Source organism: Anser cygnoides, chromosome 3, assembly GCF_040182565.1.
Source record: "Anser cygnoides isolate HZ-2024a breed goose chromosome 3, Taihu_goose_T2T_genome, whole genome shotgun sequence".
Lineage (NCBI taxonomy): Eukaryota > Metazoa > Chordata > Aves > Anseriformes > Anatidae > Anser > Anser cygnoides.
The window spans coordinates 40,742,503-40,760,683 of record NC_089875.1 but is presented as its reverse complement, the minus strand read 5'-3'; positions in this window follow the sequence as shown (position 1 = coordinate 40,760,683).

The following is an 18,181-nucleotide window of genomic DNA, read 5'->3' as shown; positions in this document are numbered from 1 at the left end:
ATAATTATTTTTACTTAGGCCTATGAGGACAAGAGTTCAAATCAGAAAGACAGAACAGTACAGTGAATAAAGATGTATACTTCCAAATGGAAGGAGTAGGAAAGGTGGGCTTATCATCATCATCATAGAGTCATAGAATGGCTCAGGTTGGAAGGGACCTTAAATATCATCCAGTTCCAACCCACCTGCCATAGGCAGGGATGCCACCCACTAGATCAGGTTGGCCCCATCCAGCCTGGCCTTGAACATCTCCATGGATGGGGCATCCACAGCTTCTCTGGGCAACCTGTTCCAGTGCCTCACCACCCTCTGAGTGAAGAATTTCCTCCTAATGTCTAGTCTAAATCTATCCTATTTTAGTTTAAGACCATTCCCCCTTGTCCTATCATTATCTAGCCAAGTAACAAGTTCTTCTCCATCTTTTTTATAAGACCCCTTCGAGTATTGAAAGGCTGCAATGAGGTCTTCCCAGAGCCTTCTCTTCAGGCTGAACATCCCCAGCTCTCTCAGCCTTTCTTCATAGGAGAGGTCCTCCAGCCCTCTGATCATTTTTGTAGCCTTCCTCTGGGACTTGCTATAACAGGTCCACGACTTTCTTGTACTGGAGGCCCCAAACTGACTCCTGACAGTCCTGAGCTGATTCCTCCAGAACAGATGAGAAATATTTGGGGATGTAGTTCAATCTTTTCACATCTTCATGGGGAAGAGCATTCAGAAGTTACAAAGAGATGCCCCCAGGTTCAGCTCTCACAATATGAGTTGTGAAGATAGGTTGAGAAAACTCAGCAACTGTGACAAGGAAAAAGTAAGTGCCTAAGGAAAAATGGCCATGGGATGGATAAGGTTATGTCAGGTTCTGTCATGTTCATCAGGAAGAGTCTTAGTGAAGGTTGTGAGGGTTATGGAAATTCCGGTTGGATGAGTAAATTCAAGATTGTGAAAAGAAGCGTTCTTCAATTATGTTGCAGAAAACTCCTTTTCCTTAGTTATGAGGAGACAAAAATCAAGAGAACTTATAGATTCCTTTCCTTGGGGAATAATAAGAAAGGAAAAACAGTTCTGCAGGAAAATATTTGGCACTTGTATATCAATATTGTTCTTATTACAGATTATATAAAAAAATATTATGTTAAAAGCTATTTAAACTAAATGATAATCACTGTAATTTATTATGAACACTATGTGTGTAACCATAGATGCACTGACAGTTTGACTGTCATAGAATAATCAAGGCCTGAATTAATAAACAATGGTGAGAGATATGGTTGACTGACGTCTTCCATTTTAGAGTGTAGGGTTAGCCAATATGGCCTTAAATAAAAAAGAAATCATTTTCGATCTACATATCAGTTCTGTTTTGTTAGCAGATTGTCTAGTTTTGTTTGCAGATCGGCATGAGTTCCTGATGACAGCTGACTCACACATACTGTAAACCAAGAAATATCAAGTAAAATAACGTTTGGCAGCAAAGTAACTAAAACATATAACCACTTAAATATTGACACGACTTTTGTCATATGAGCAGCAGCATATTTTTATGGGTCTTTTTCTTTTAATGATGAATCTAGAATGCTTAACATCTTGTTGGTGCACAATATTCTGTCTACTGTAGAAATGTCTCTAACATTTTGGATGTCAAAAATGGTGTGGAGGTGACACAGACATTTTTTGACAAACTTGTTGAAAGAAAAGCAGAACTAAGGAGTCCCGTGCTGTGTGCACAGCAGTGATATTTCTGGGCTTCTGCAAGCTCTGCTAGAGGCTATAGACAGAAGGTGGGATGCTGTGGGCATTTGCTGGAGACTGAAGAGAGCTGTAGGTGCCCTAGAGAGGTGTGGCATCCCACAATGGCAAACAAGGTGCCAGGTCATTCACTAGAGGTATAAACTGTCTGATTTCTATTCTGACCAAAACCGCCCAGTATCACAAAGCTGTTAAGGTTTTCTTTTGCTTGCCCTTCACTTCTGCTGAGTACCCTGTGATGTGTCAGGTTTTCAAAAGCCTGATTGCATAATGGTAGCAGCAGCAGCCAAGTTAGTGGGAGTTGAGGGGGGAATGCAGAAGATTGTACCAGTCACCAAAACAGTGGGATTCTCTAACAGCTGATTCAGTATCACTTCAAAGACGGAACAGATATGCAGAAAGAATAAAGTATAACATACCTAGTGCCTCATAATTCAATAGGACCTGTTATTTAGATACAGCTGATGTGTCCAAAGCATTGAGGAGAATAAAGACTAGTGGAATCTGTATTCTCATTTGTTTAAGGAAGAAATATTATGGATAATGTGTCATCTTTAAAAGGAAAAATACTCTTAAATATCTATAATAGCTTTCTTCTTTCAGAGATTGTATTTATTCTTAAATCTTGCTATTTTATTGGCATTATTACATAGAAATTAATAAAGAGAGTTTTATACAGAGAGTTTCGTAATTTGGTGCAACACTTCGGTTTTCTGAACTCATTATTTTCAGTTCATAAACAGCGAAAGAGGACATAGAGAGATGAACTGAAGAGCCAAGCCTTTTAATATGCCTAAGGAATTATTTCTCACTTGGAACTGTTACAGGCAAATTATTTCAACTAATTTTTTTTTTTTAATGGGAATTAGATTCAGTGGCATGGAAAATTAGTTAATTTATTTTAGTTTTACCAGATTATTAATTTTAGTATTTAATATTTATTTCTGACATTCCAAAAGAGATTTTTCGTCTTACCAAACACAATCTTTTGTTCTGAAGTTTCTTTCAATTTTAATGTAAAGAATTTCAATAAAAATAATGCCCAAATGACAATTAATATTTGTGATTTGTCAAAAAGTTGGCTTTTCTGTTTGTTTTTGAGTTTATTAGAGATGAAATGTCATCAGCCAAACAACCAGTTAAAAAACTCAAGAAACCAATTAGTTTCACATGCTTAATTTGGAACTGTTGCAGGAAAGACATTTGGTATGTAGCTCAGTGGTATAGTAAAGAATAAATGGTAGTAAGTATAACAAAGTTTACTCTCTTCTCACATGCTTCAGACATGATTGATTATTCTTCTCTTTTCTGTTACACCTCTGCCACGTTCCTCTATTACAGCAATTATATGGCATAATACGCCATTATAATTGTACTTCAGTTGAGCATCACAGAACTTCTCTTCCAAATTTACTTTTCCCTTTTTTTTTTTTTTCTTTTCAATAAAATGTCACTGTGCCTGTATAAGTGTGCAATCACAACAGACAAAATGATGTCAGATTAAGTTACTCTTGAATCTAGGAAAGTTGACTAAAAAGACAGAGGCTTTGAAGAAATCTGTTGTTGTTCAGAGCCAGGACTAATGTTGTTTCATTTCCTAACATTATTCGGTATTAACTATTCTGATGAAATGGATCTTAAGAATCACAACTTCACTAACGATGGCTCAAACAGCTTTACTGGATGTGAAGGTCAACCAGGAAAACTTACAGTAAAAAAATGTGTTCAACAATTTTCCTAAGTGCTTAAGATTCTAGGCTACTGCATATTTAAGTAAAAAAATAAAAATAAAAATAATAATAATAATAAAAAATTCAAGTACACTGTTGACTTTCAAAACTCTAAAATAAAAGTGGGCCTTGTATGCTTTGGTCATTTTTGTTGTTCTTAGTCGGTGTAAGGGCTTTATATAGAAGGATTTTGTTTAAGTTTAAAAATATCAGGCCTTTCTAAAATATCTGTGGGGATATCGAGCTTTTCTGGTTGTCATTAATATTGTCCACAGCAGATTTTCTCACATTTAACAGCTGTACTTTCAGCTTTACAGTGCTTCTGGCCTGCTACGAGAAGCTGACTAGAAATACATGTCCTTGAGGAAGTTCACTGGTGTGTCTCAAATATGTGTTACTATTCATCTTACTCCCTGTTTATGGTCCGAGATGGAAGATGGCAGTGCCCTGTTGTTGACCAGGCAGTACTGCTCTGCCTGGACTGTGAGCAAGTAGGCCACCAGCTGCAGCATGCAGTAGAAGCTGCTGCAACTGTGTAGGCTCCTCAGCCTCCATCATCCTTGAGTAATAACGCAGCCAGGAACAGAAACAGGACCTGGAATAGATTAGAAATCATAACTCCTAATACATTGTCAAGTTTCCCAGGGTTAAGTTCCTTGGTAAATGCCGCTTTTTAAGAGAGCGCATATGGTGTATATTGTGAGAAATGAAATGAAAGGCAAGGTTTTAGTCATCACTTCTGATATCATTGTTTCTTGCCCTGGCTGCGAAGGAAACTGAACTTTGTTGCAACTGCTTTCTGCTTTGGTGAAAAACTAACGCAGGTTCATCTTCACATAGCTGGGGAAGATATGATAAGAGATGTAAACAATAACATTGCTTCCTCTTTCTCTTGCCTATAATGTCAATATGTTATGTGAGGGAGGGAACTGGGAGGAAATTGAAGTTTTCCTATGAAAGATCATAAATCTAGATCTGTTACTCATTAATAAGTCCCATAGAGCTCCTCATTCTCAGTAAATCTGCTGCTTTAAAAAAAAAAAAAAAGTGTATGGTAGAGAGTTGAGAAGGTAATGGGGGTCAAAGCAATCACAGGTGTGACCAGTGCATTCTCTCCCTTACGTCACTAAAGTACCTGATATCCTCATTGAAAACGTAGAAAAATTCTGACGGAATGAAATCAGGGTTTATCTTTCTTTGCCCACTTGGTTTGCACCTATCACCAAATTGGTAGCAAAACCAGAAGTATTTTCCACTTAGGACATTTCCTTAGAGGAAAAAAAATAAAAATAAAAAAATAAACCACTTCTTCTTGTCAAGATAAGTTTGTTGACGAAGCTTGTCACTTCATTGCTGTATCAGCTGCTAGATTTGTGAGAGCTGACGCTTGGCCCGTGGTCCTTTTTGTGGAAGCTGCTGAAAGAAATCATGATAAAGACAAAGCAGTTTTGTACAGATTCACACAACTCAGCCAAAAATAAACTTTTGGGACATAAGTAGCTATTTAAATAAGCTCTATAATATCTACAATTGTAAAGACACAGTATGTCCTGTCACTGGGAATTACAGCCCTGGTGGCTGTGAGAGATCTACGTGGAATAACTAAAATGGAATAGGATGAACTTGCCTAGGATGTAGATGGAGAAACTGCAGTTTTGCTTTTTACCATGTGAATCTAACAAAGCTGTTACTGATAAGACTTTGGGGGAAAAAAGAAAAAAAAAGAAAAAAAAAAAAGATTTTTCCCAAACATCTAATTTCAGCCAATGGGTACAGGCTGGACCAACTAAAATTTCTAACTCAAACAAACATGATCTGCTCTTGAAGACAGCCTAGTTAATTAGTTCTCAGGTCAGTGCTTTTCTGCAATAGCAATGGCAAGAACTCTGCCAAAGAAGAACTTCTGTATCACACCTTGCTTTTGTGCCTGGCAAAAGGCAGCAAGGGAGGCAGAGTTAGAGGGAAACCCTGTATCCTATCTGATGATAGCTGCAAGGCAGTGGATGATGGGGAAGTGTGAAACAGCACTCTACAACATGTGTGCTCTCTGTCTCAGGCAGCAAATGCTATGTGGCAAGTAGGAAGAGGTGAGGCAAATTCACCTATGTCTTTTCTGGAAAGGAACAAACTCTGTGCTTTGTTTTAATCAGGGGCCTAATGCTATGTCGCCCAACTACAATTTGAGCACCAAAACCACACATTTTGGGCTGAACAGAGAGAGACATACAGAAAAGACTAGGCAGTATTATACTGTGAAGGATCTTGCAACCTGGAAACCGGGGGCCTCCCACCCTCGTCTTGCTGTGCTGGTACGAGTGAAGTTGGTCTTCAGGAGCCAAATGAGCAGGCTGCCTTGAGGCAGCCTTTTCCTTATTTCCTTTTCTTTAGCCCATGCTCCAAATATTTTGTATTTACCTGATTGTTAAGCCAACCAATGCAGCTGTAGCTGTAGCCACAGTAGGTCTGTCTGCCTCTTCAGGAGAATCACGTCTGTTTTATTTAAATTAAGGCAATTTAATTGTTTAGTAGATTAGCAGGACATACAGGTGTTACAAAGGAAGTGGACATCTTGAAAGTATGGTGTTTCTCATGTTTGCTTTTCCCCTGCAGTGCAAACGTAGCCTTTGATTTCTGCTTCTGGCTCAGTTCTGATCATATCTGTTTCATCTGCTCTTTCCCATTCACCACCCTGCCTTCTCTTTGTTTCCACCATCAGTCTGCAGACAGAAACCTGAGCGGAAGTATTGTTCCAGTGTTGATTTACAGTTTTAATCTTTGCTTCTGCTTCTTCATTCCTCGACTTCCAGATTTTATACTCTTTTTTTTGTGGTTTCTAATTCATCTTAATTTTTCTTCTTCTCTGTTGACCCTTATACTTCTTGGCTTTTATATCCCAACCATTTGTTAGCAATCTTTTTCCTTCCTCCTAGGCTCTTTTCTTAGATCTCTCACCTATCTTAGGGCAGGAGAGGGGGAAGGGGGAAGTAATGAAGGCTGAAGAGAGGAAGATTTATAAATCTCTTTTTTTTTTTTTCCTCTTGTTTCACATACAGGTTAATTCTGTGCTGATTTAAACTGGGTTACAACAGCACATCCATATTTAAAATGCCATTACAAGTCACGAGTCACGTTTTTTAGACTGTACCCATCTTGCATTTAGTCACCTCAAGTACATTCTTTAATAGAAATATTTCCTAAACATTTCCAAGATCTAGGTCAAGTCTGATGAAATTCATAATCATCTTGGAAGTATTATATCCATTCTGAATAATCAAAGGCACAATAACATAAACCATGTATATGTGAGTGTCCTGCTTTCAGACTGGATCATTTTCTTCATAGTGACTCATATGGTGCCATGTTTTGGATTTAGGATGAGAAAAATGCTGATAACATGTTGATGTTTTAGTTGTTGTTGAGCAGTGCTTGCACTAAGTCAAGGACTTTTCAGCTTCTCATGCTGCCCTGCCAGCGAGGAGTCTGGGGGTGCACAGGAAGGTGGGAGGGGACAGAACTAGGACAACTTGGCCCAGACTGGCCAAGGGGATGTCCCATATCATATGTCATCATGCTGAACTGCTAAAGCAGGTGAGTTGGTGTGGTGGTTTTACCCTTCTGAGCAGCTGAACATTACTACAGCCACTTTCTCACTCAAAAGGAGTTGAGGAGAAGAAATTATGAAGGAAAGAAAAAGGCTCACAGGTTGAGATAAGGATAATTTCATTAAAGGGAAAAGCAAGGGAAAAAAAAAAAAGGCCACATGGAAGAAAAGAGGGGAAAAAAATTATTCTCGACTTCCCATCAATGAGTGATGTTCAGCCGCAGCCTAGGAAGCAGGGCCTCAATACGCGTAGTGGTTGTCTGGGGGGACAGACGTCTTCGTAACGAGAGCCCCCCCCTCTCCTTCCCCTTGCCCACCCTTTATTGCTCAGTGTGACACTATACTGTATGGAATATCCCTTTGGTCAGTTTAGGTCAGTTGCCCTGTTGATGTACCCTCCACACTTCTTGCGCACCCCCAGCCTGCTGCCTCAGAGGTTTGGAGACAGTCCGGATGCTGTGCCAGCACTGTTCAACAAGAGACAAAACTTTGGTATAATATCAGGTCTGTTCTAGCTACAAATGCAGAGCACAGCACTATATGGGTTGCTGTGGGGAAGGTTAACTCCATCCCAGCCAGATCCAGTACAGTTGACTGGGGAGGTAGGCAGCTGCCTCTCAGGAACTGGCTCGGGATTTATCAGTGCGTGGTGAGCAATTGCACTGTGCATCACTTACTTAGTATATTTCTTTTCTGTTGCTCTTGTTGTTATTATTATTTTCCCATCCTTTCCTGTCCTATTAGACTGTCTTTATCTCAACCCACAAGTTTTACCTTTTTCTGATTCTCTCCGCCATTCCACTCTGGGGAAGTGAGCAAGTAGCTATATGGTGCTGAGCTGCCTGCAGGGTTGAACCACAACAGTGAGTGTGAACAACACTTTATTGTTCAGGCCCCGGAGTTCCTCATAAGATGCTAATATCAAGTTTGTTCAGCTGTGGTTGAGTTGCACACAGGCATGTAATTTATTTTGTTTTCTAGGACGCCATGCCACTCTTCCTCTTTTCTTTGGGTAGAACTGATTCTAGGCAATTTGATCAACAGCCTTCATCAGACTTCTTTTCTCAAGACCTTTTACTGTGTCATCTGGGTATTGCAAGTTGAGCGGACGTCTTACGGTTTGGTATCAGGGAATGCACTAGCAGTAACAGGGAAAATTTTTGAGCAGCTCATAGATAACCTCCATGGCTCCACTCATTTTTAGGAGAAAACCATGAGGAAACCCTGGAAAAGGTCACTGGAGCAAGTCTGTAAGTTTTTCAGCTGGGGAAAATGAAACATTAAAAAGTTTAAGTGACTGCACAGCAAGGTTGTGGTAAATAAAAAACAAAATGGGAATTGCACGGTTGTTAACCTAATTCTGATTTATTTCTGATTCCATATATTTGTATAATTCCTTCTCTCTTAAAATTGACAAAGTCAGTGTTGAAACCAACTTCCCACTAGGATGAAAAAGAGAGGATTGTTCACCATCTCATACTTTTATATTCTGCTTGAAGATTTAGTAAGACATCACAAAAAGTTGTTTTCCCTGTTGTAAAATGATGTAATACACAACACAGATGACTACTAACATCACATCTAAACCAGAACATAAATGTTAAAAATATTATTTTTATATGTTCTTAACATAGTCTTCTAATTCTCTGTTTTTATTTCAGCTTTCTTAAACCATTTCATCTTCAGCTCCTCCTCTTGCTGACATCACTGATAAAGATAAGATGTGTTTTTTTATATCTCTTTATTGAGCTTTACACAAGAATTGAAAAAAATGGGATAGAAATCTCATCCTTTTTAGCTTGTTGGAGACTAAGATTTGTATTCAGATTGATTTTCAGTTATAATGGATCTACAAGTCAATAATGAAGCTGATAAAGTATGGTTTCAACAGAGCAGGATATTAAGAAGTCTGTGTTAGACAGAGAACAATTTGGATCCAAGCATCAGACTGCTCTTTCAAAAACAGAAAGTTGATGTGAGATTCAATATGTTCAAACGATCCAAAGCTTTTGCAGTTTTTATTCTTTTAATTACAGTAAAATTCAATAGCAGTGATGAGGTATTTTATCAACTTGTTTTTCTCATTTGGAAACAAACTTATGAACTCAGCTGTAGGTTGTGATTTTTTTATTATTTATTTTTTTATATATGAAAAAAAAGCTTTAAAATTTGTCTTTACAAGTTGCATGTTCCTTAAAGAAGAAAAAAAAAAAAAGTCTTCTAAGCCTTATAAGCAAAACCTCTGCAAAATTTCACTCCAATAAAATGTAAAACACAATAAATGTCTGCGCGGCATCTGATTAAATTAGCAAATCAATGCTGGGTTCTGAACAGGCTTCTGGATCATGCAGGGATGAGCATGGCAATTGCTTCCTGCACAGTTACACATTTCAAATACCTCTGGCAGATGTGAAGCACTTGACCTTGGGTTCCTGTGAGCAGCATCTCCATGCTGCATGCGCCAGCCTGGCAGGCAGGTGACCCTTCCCACCCCCTGCCATGTCTTCGCTGGACACCAGGGATCCTCATATCTAATAACACTGATATTAATAATAACTCTGATCATTTACCTTAAAATGTAAACATCCATTTTCTCTCACCGCAGTTTAAAATATATGGCCATTCTTTGACTTGATTTACAGACCTTTGACTAGATTTTCTTATTTCAATGGAAATGCAGACTCTTTCTGTCTTTGTCAGTATATAAACACATAGTATATTCATCAGCCAACCATGCAGTTTTCAGAAAAAAAAAATCTCATAAACTTTGTCTGCAACAGTACAAATCTCTCCCATATACTGCAGTAAAAAAAGCCATTGTGTCTGTCTGGATAAGCAAGTCAAATGAAGGACTGAAAGGAACATTGAAAAATAGTCACTTATTGGACTCCCTGTTCATGATCCCATCCTATTTGCATATTTTTTTCTTCTGTAGCTCAGTTTTCCTAGGTCTTTTCAGCAAAGCCTGATATATCTTTCATTCTAAAGCTTTCTTTCAGAGAGTATCATTTAACTTTGTGGTTAAAAAAAAAAAAATTCACAGGTGTAGGTGCTTCTAGGATTTATCTTAAATTGTCAAACATTGTAAATTAATCTTCCCAGGTTCTGATGCTACTAATTCAAATTTCAGCTGCATTAATTTCTGGCTACTTTGAATATAGAATTAGCAAAAGGAAAAGAAGAAAAAATAGCAAAACCAAACAAACAATACGAAGCAAAGTGAAGAAACAAACAAAAATCAACCACAAACCAAAACACTATTGGGGGTGGAATGCTTACCATTTTCCCAGAGCCTAGGAGACATAGGCTGCTCAGCATTTCCCAGAAGAGGACCAACAGCAAAGAAACAAGTGCACAGGTATCTCCTGCAGTCATATCAGCCACCACAGAGCCCTTGTGCATAGACCACAATATTCTTTATCAAATTAAACAATGTTACCTGTACAGTTCTGATGGGAAAACTGAGTCATAAAAAGTTGGGTGACAAAAATTAGTGTCTTATCGAGTTACCCAACAACTGTGAGCTAGGCCGAGAAGACATTCAACACAGGTGCTTCATTGGATATGTGTCTACAAGTCTTGTTAATTGTTCAAGTAAGTGAGCCTATCTGTATGTTCCAATGGGAAGTGATCTTAGTTCACTTCCTGCAGAATTATGCTGATGCCACAGCTGAAAGCTACAAATGCACCTTGTGAGATGAATTGGCAATGGATAGTCTATAGGGTTTTCTCGGTAAAATAATTCTTGAAATACTGGATAGTGAAGAAAGTGATTAATTCCTAGACGTTATCCATATTTGCCTTGTAAGTTTTCCTGTGGAAAGACTTTGTTTCACATACTTCATTTGTCTCTGGAAATAAATAAATAAATAGATAAATAAATTAACAAATGTTATCTTTCCTTTTTCTGTATTATTTTTATCTTTCCTTCCTCCTCTTCCAATGTTTGCTACTGCATGCTGTAGTGCTGAAAGGGGATACTTTACTTTTTTTATTTTCCTATATTTCAATTAATTCTTCAACTGTGCAAATGTTGCAAAATGGCACAGAAAATGTAAGGGTGGAAGAGAAATGCGTTTTTTTTCTATCGTTTATTTTATTAGGCCCATGTAGATAGAAGTCACTTATGCATAATCCATTTTGTATGGCTATTTCTTCCACCCCCATCATACACTAATGCATGTTCAGGGGGTTATATAAGGGTTTTAAACAATGTTTATAGGGAATTCATATTTCATGTCTCAAGCTGTGACAACACGTGATATTTAAAACTAGATATTTAGCATTCAGTCCTGGCATCTAAGTTAGAGACAAATGTACTACACATGTATTACATTCATAGATACAAGAAAGTCCCATTCTTTTTTGAATTGAAACTCTCTAGTCGTGTTGAAGTTCAAGTTTAGACCATCAAAATTGAACAAATCTGCTGTGACAGTTCTCTTTATTGTCTTCTTTGTCTAGTGGTAACAATTTCATGGTCTGCTGTGTAACTAGACTCTATGGACTACTAGAAAGCATGTAAAAGATTAAATTGTTGATGTCATGCAGATATCTACAGGGAAAGAATTTTTTTGAGAAAACAACTATTCCTTTCCAATACCATGAAGGTAAATTTATTCCGCAAGGCATAACTTTGGAAACATAATAATCCTGAAGTTGCACCTAATTTTTTAACTTTCTTGAAAGAAAAAAAATGTCTCTCACTAGTCTTGCTTGGGAACCCTCAGATCTATAAATGGGATGCAGTGAGCCTAAACGTTTTTTTTTTCTGCAGAATTTTGAGCCTTTTTACTTCAAAATATTTCATGGAGAAAAAAAAAAAAAAGAGATTTATCATATTTTAAAAACAAATTGCAGTTCTACTGGCTTTTAACTGCATGCTTCTGACAGGAGCTGCAATAACACCCAGGGCAAAACTTATTCTTTTCTGTATTTCTTATTGTGTAAAAATAGAGACTGGGAAAACCCCTGTCTCCGCCTAAATAAAAATGCCTTTGAATATGCCTTTATGTTTTATTCACAAGTACCCCAGCTCAAAAGACCACTGGAAAATACAGGTATCTTGCCAAAAATCTTTCATTCAGCTGAAACCTGGTGGCTTTTTTATTCAGCTCTGCCTATGGCTCTTTTTTTGCCAGGTCAGGATCAGGTTCTTTCAGGAAGTCCAAGCTGAGAGGAGGTGATCACTGTCAATAGCTTCCATTTAACAGGATGGCCTCAGCTAATGTGCATCCTTCATGTCGCCTTTCCAAGTCCAGAAGAACACATGCTGTTATTAGCAAAATTTGGAACATAATAGAGGTGTGAAAGCAGAAACGGCCTTAAGTTGCACTGGGGAGGTTTAGGTTGGACATTTTAGGTTGGAAAAATTTCTTCACTGAAAAGGTTGTGCCACATTGGAACAGGCTGCCCAGAGAAGTAGTTGAGTCACCATCCCTGGAGGTCTTCAAAAAATGTGTAGATATAGAGCTTAGTGACATGGTTTAATGGTAGGCTTGGCAGTACTGGGTTAAAGGTTGGACTAGGTAATCTTACAGGTCTTTTCCAAGCTAAATTATTCTATGATTCTATGAATCTATGACATGAAATGAGATGCGTCCTAGTTAACTAAGAAATTGTAACTAAGAAATCAATTTCAGTAACCAGAATAAATGCTTGCTGGAAAAAAAAAAAAAAAAAAAAAAGAATAAATATTTGTTTGCTGGCATGTATTTTTGGTGTTTGCTAAGAAGGTAGGGGACTTTCTGTCTCGTTAACTTTGTGCGTAAGAAGATCATGAATACAATTGCATAAGCTCTGAGTTTCTAACTGGAATGCAAGTTAGTCATATAGATTTCTATCTGAAGTATGAATCAAAAGATAAAGTTCAGTTTTATTTAATAGAACTCCCTTACCTTTATACACTACTGGTGAACATGGGGGATTGCTAGCCTGCTTATATTGTAGTGCAAGCTTTCTGAAACTTGAGAGCCAGGAGTCTTTCTTCCTAGTTGGGACTAAGTTGCATCTACTTGTATTTGGCAGAATAAAAGCCTTGAATAAACAGCAGCTCTAAGGATCCACCTCACATGATCTTTGCATTGAAAAATAAATAAAAAAAAATATTATCTAACAATGTACCATAACAGGAAATCTGGATCAATAGCAGATGAACTGGATCCCACCGACTACTCTTTCTTATTGTGGTAACTGCCAGCATTAGCAGAGAAGTGAAGAAACCATTTACCAAAAAATGGCTGTTGGGTGAAAAAAAAAAAAAATCACATTTTTTTATGCTTAACAAGAAGAAAGAAGAATAAAATGACCTATTTACATATATGGATAGAGAGCAATGTTGGCCTTTAAGGTGGGAACAATCCTAAACTGTTTTATAATGTTTAATGTCTGATGAACTAAGAGCTAAAAACATCTGGATAGTTGTAGAGAGATTTTATAGATTTTAACTCTTGTAGTGCTGTGGTGTCATTTGATTATATAAATTATACTGAATTCATAAGTCATTATTGTAATTCTGTATTGCATATATAATGAAATCAACAGTCACACCTGAATACTGCTTAATTACACCACAAAATATAGGTTTTAATATCTATGTGCTTTTTATTTCATATTTTTATTTTTTTTATTGATTGATTGATTAAATTTCTATTGAGCTCTGGATGAAGCTCAGTGAAACTCCAGTACCTCTGTGTTACATTGGGCATCTTTTCACTGAACCTGTCATGGCTTTTACAGAGACTAATATTGATGAAGTAAATATGAGAGAAAACACTTTCTACAGGTAAGCCATTTTAAATTTTATTCATTATCGTCATTTCTGTAAAAATAAATAAATAAATAAATAAATAATAGATACATAAATAAAATCACCTTTCATTTCTTTGTTATTCCAAAGTAGTAGTTAGCAGTTTAAATCCCAACTGCAGCCATAGAGCTAACTTGTCTTTAAATATCATGTATGATTTTTATTTTTCTCCTTGAATGTACAGTGAATTTACTTCTACTTCATGGAGTAATTGAGCACCATGCACTCTGTTGTTTGTAGATCTTTATACATCATCCTAAAATATTACATCCTTTATTATTACTTTATGAAAATGCCACAGTATTTCCTGTAAGAGGAGTATTTGTTCCAGTGTCTTTTTGAAAAGTTCCTCTATTCCTGTCAGGGGCTCTGAACTTTTTTTTTCGCACAAGAATTGACTGCCTCACAACTGTATGATGAAATTTTCCCTACAACTAAGGCACCAAATAGCCGAACTTTCTAGGTACCTAATGATACTTGTGATGGGAGCATATTTTAATTAACACAATATTTACTGCATGTCTAATAATACAAATGATTTAAACCCTGGGCATGTTCTGAATATATATATTAAACTACTAATTTGAAAACGTGAAGAAAAGCCCTATGATACAGTAAATCTAACCAAACCTTCAGTGCAATCTAAATGTGTTCCCTTCTCCATACAGATCTCACTTATTTATCAGGAAAAGCTAAGTGTAAAGTGATGCCAAATATTATCAGATACGAGCTCTGGTAAAATGCAGATTGATTCTGTAGGTGGCAGAATCAATCACAATACCTTTCTAGCTATTGCTGGTCAGAAATGTTCTGGCAGAAAGCTTTTCATTTAAAAATACAGAGCCAGCAAAAAGAAAACTTTCTGCAAGTATGCATGCATTTATGTGTCTACATATATATCAGCTTCAGTATAATCAGTTTTTAATCAGATAGATTTTCTGAATTCAGGATGCAGTATGTTCCTGGTTTGACAAAATATTTTTTTCTACGTCCTCAGAATGAGCACTTGGGCAAAGAACAAAGGTTGTGCTATAAGCATCATCTTGCTGAGCCTGCTGCCAGCAGTGGCAGTCCTCTCTCCACTTACTGAAAGCTGCCTTTCTCTCTGACAGGTAAACGTTTAACTTTTCACCTACCTCCAGTGCTTTCTGCACAGAAGCTCTTTTTTTTTTAATTCCACTGTGAAATATGAGGAATTCAAATGGTGTTGTGCTCATAGCAATAAATCAACAAAATTTTCCATCAAATTTAATAAGACTTTCAACTGGAATGTTCTGCTTTTCCTGAAAATAAATAAGAAAGAAAAAAAAAAAAGGAGACATTTCAAAATATCCATATTTCAAATTATCAGATATAAAAATCTACATTCAAAGCACAACACTGACTTCAGAATTATGTACTTTTTTTGTTTGTTTGTTTTGATATTGACTCTCTGGAACTGATTCTCTGAAAACACACAGATAGTAAAGAGAAGGAACATTATAAAGCAAAGACTTACAAACAGACAAATCCTTCCAGCAACTGGGGCTTCATGGGAATCATCAGATGTTGCTTTTTTTTTTTTTTGGTGAAATTATTAGACTTCATCAATTTCATGGATTCTAAGTGACAGAATTTTCAAACATAAAATCTTACAGGTTTATTATGAACATTCATGACTTATGGGTTCACTTAAGGATTTGTTGAATACTTTCTTTCTGGAACTGAATGAGACTCAAACTAAAACTATAATATATATATATAAACTGAAACAATATGGAGATTAAAAATTATTTACAACTTTCACAAATAAAACAGTCAAGTTTTACACAGGTCAGACTTTTAAGAGTAAGATCACCACATTAACTGATTGACAGGAAGTGCATCACAGACTACCTATATAACTGCTCATAAACAATCACCTAAGGTACAAAAACTTTCAGTTAGCAGCAGAGTCATCTCTACAAAAGGTAGGAAAAAACATACAGAAATAACAGGCGTACTTTAGAGATCCTAAGAAACACAGAGAGTCTCCTAAGAAAATAGAACTCTTTTATGTTAGCTTCTTGAAATACTTTTGATGCAAATAAACAATATATGGTAATATTTAATAAAGTACAGACCCTTATTAACCATTAATATTTTGGCTAAGCAACAATGAGAACTAAACTAAAGCTATATATTTTACCCTTATGAAAGAGAATGAAAGAGGAAATACATCTATCTGGGACCAGGCACTGCGCTGCCTCATGTTAATGAAATTGATGTAGATTCCACTAGTATGTAGAACAAAAGAATGAATTTCTACCTGGTATGAATTTTTATTTTCCCTCAATTCCACTGCTGAACTGAAAAATTAGTTTGCAGGGTTTGGGCCAGCAATATTGTTTTATATTAGCAATAGATCTTCTTACTAAAAAGTTAGCCTCACTCTAATAAAATAGCCTGGTGACATGTAAGCTGATTTGAACACCTTTCTACATCTGTCCGTTAGGCAGTTAAAGGTAATGGCATACTAAATCCAGAGTCCATAAGAGTTGCACACTATCTTGCTGATATGTTATCCACACCATTCCCTCCAGCTCCTGATGATAAATGATTTCTAAATACATTTATTGCGTGCATTTCTTATTTCAGAATCCAAGTCTGCATTAAATCTCAGGAGGTGAATCTACAACATAATTTGGCACTGGATTTAACTTTTCAGTTCCACATGCCTTTCCGGAAGATGTGATTTAGTCAAAAATAATTACTGAGCTTGGGCCAGGGGCAGCACATGAAGATTCTGTGTTCTGTGGTAGACAATCAGAAGAGCTAAGCTAATGGCACCTCTTGGACTTAAAGTCTGTGAAACTATATTTCTGAAAAAATGTGTTATGTTTTGAATACACCTGTTGATATCGGGGTGAATCCAGAGTTTTGATAATAATAATCATCATCATAGAATCATAGAAAAAATAAGGTTGGAAAAGACCTTCAAGATCATCTGGTCCAACCATCACCCTACTACCAATGTCACCCACTAAACCATGTCCCTGCTCACCAGGTCCAACCTTTCCTTGAACACCCCCAGGAATGGTGAATCCTCCACTTCCCTGGGCAACCCGTTCCAATGCCTGACCACTCTTTCTGAGAAGTAATGTCTCCTAATTGTTTTAATCATTGAAGAATAGTGCTCTTTGTTCAATTCTTGGTTTTAATTGTTGAAGAGTAGGGCATGACGTTTCCATTTTTCCACTCACCAGGGACATCACCCAAATGCCAGGACTTTTCAGCTATGATGGAGAGGCTTGGCAACTACATCAGCCAGTTCCCTCAGGACCCTGGGATTCATGTCATCAGGTCCCATAGACCTGTACCTGTTTAGATTCATCAGGTGGTCTCGAACCTTCGCTTAGAGTGGGTAGGACTTTGCTCCCCTAGCCTCCATCTACAGGTTCAGGGAAATTAAAGACTTGGGAAGCCCATCTACCAGTGCAGACAGAGGAAAAGAAGTTGTTGAGTACCTCAGCCTTCTCCACGTCTGTCATTACCAGTTACTCAGATATAGAAACTCACTCCTAGTATAAGAAATTAGCCACCATAATCGCTTGCACACTACTATTTTCACCCCTCAGTCTATTTTCACAAATGTTAAAGGTGTATGGTGGCCCTCGGGGACTCTTCCTGTCACCTCAGCACAGCAGCCCAAAGGAAGCTGGGTCCTCTCTTGTGCTCTTCCTTGAGGCTCTGTGTAGAAGGGATGCCACGTCTTGCACAAGGGCTGGGGGATGGGAAAGAAGCACTCACACAAGCCCTGAGAATCAGCAACAGAGTTGTTTATTGCCAGGACATCTTGCAGGTAAGCCTGCGGGATGTCCATTGTGTTTGGTGGCTCCAAGCTAATGCTTGGGATGGAGCCTGAGTGAGGAGTAGGGTGCTGGCCAGGCACTCCTGTGATGCTGTTGGTGCACTCTGATGGCAGAGATCAAAAACTTGCCGCAGTAGTCCCAGGTCTGTTCTGGCAGAGGTGGATCCACTTCCATCAGTTCCTCCACATCTTCTGGTGGATCCAGCTCCATGGGCTCCACAGTGTTGGGTAGAAGGCTAAGCCAGTCTTTGCCTGGGACTGCCCAAATGGGATGCCTTCCATCCGGAATGTTTTCAGGCCAGGGTGCCGAACCAGGGAGTCATCTGTTTCCATGCCTAGGTCCCATGCCACTGTCAGGCTGATTTCCATGCGTGGGTCTGATGCTGCCATCTGATTTATGGCCATTACTGGGTCCTGCATTGTGTTGTGGATTATGGGCATGCTTCTGCTCCACGCGGCTGTCTGGCTGA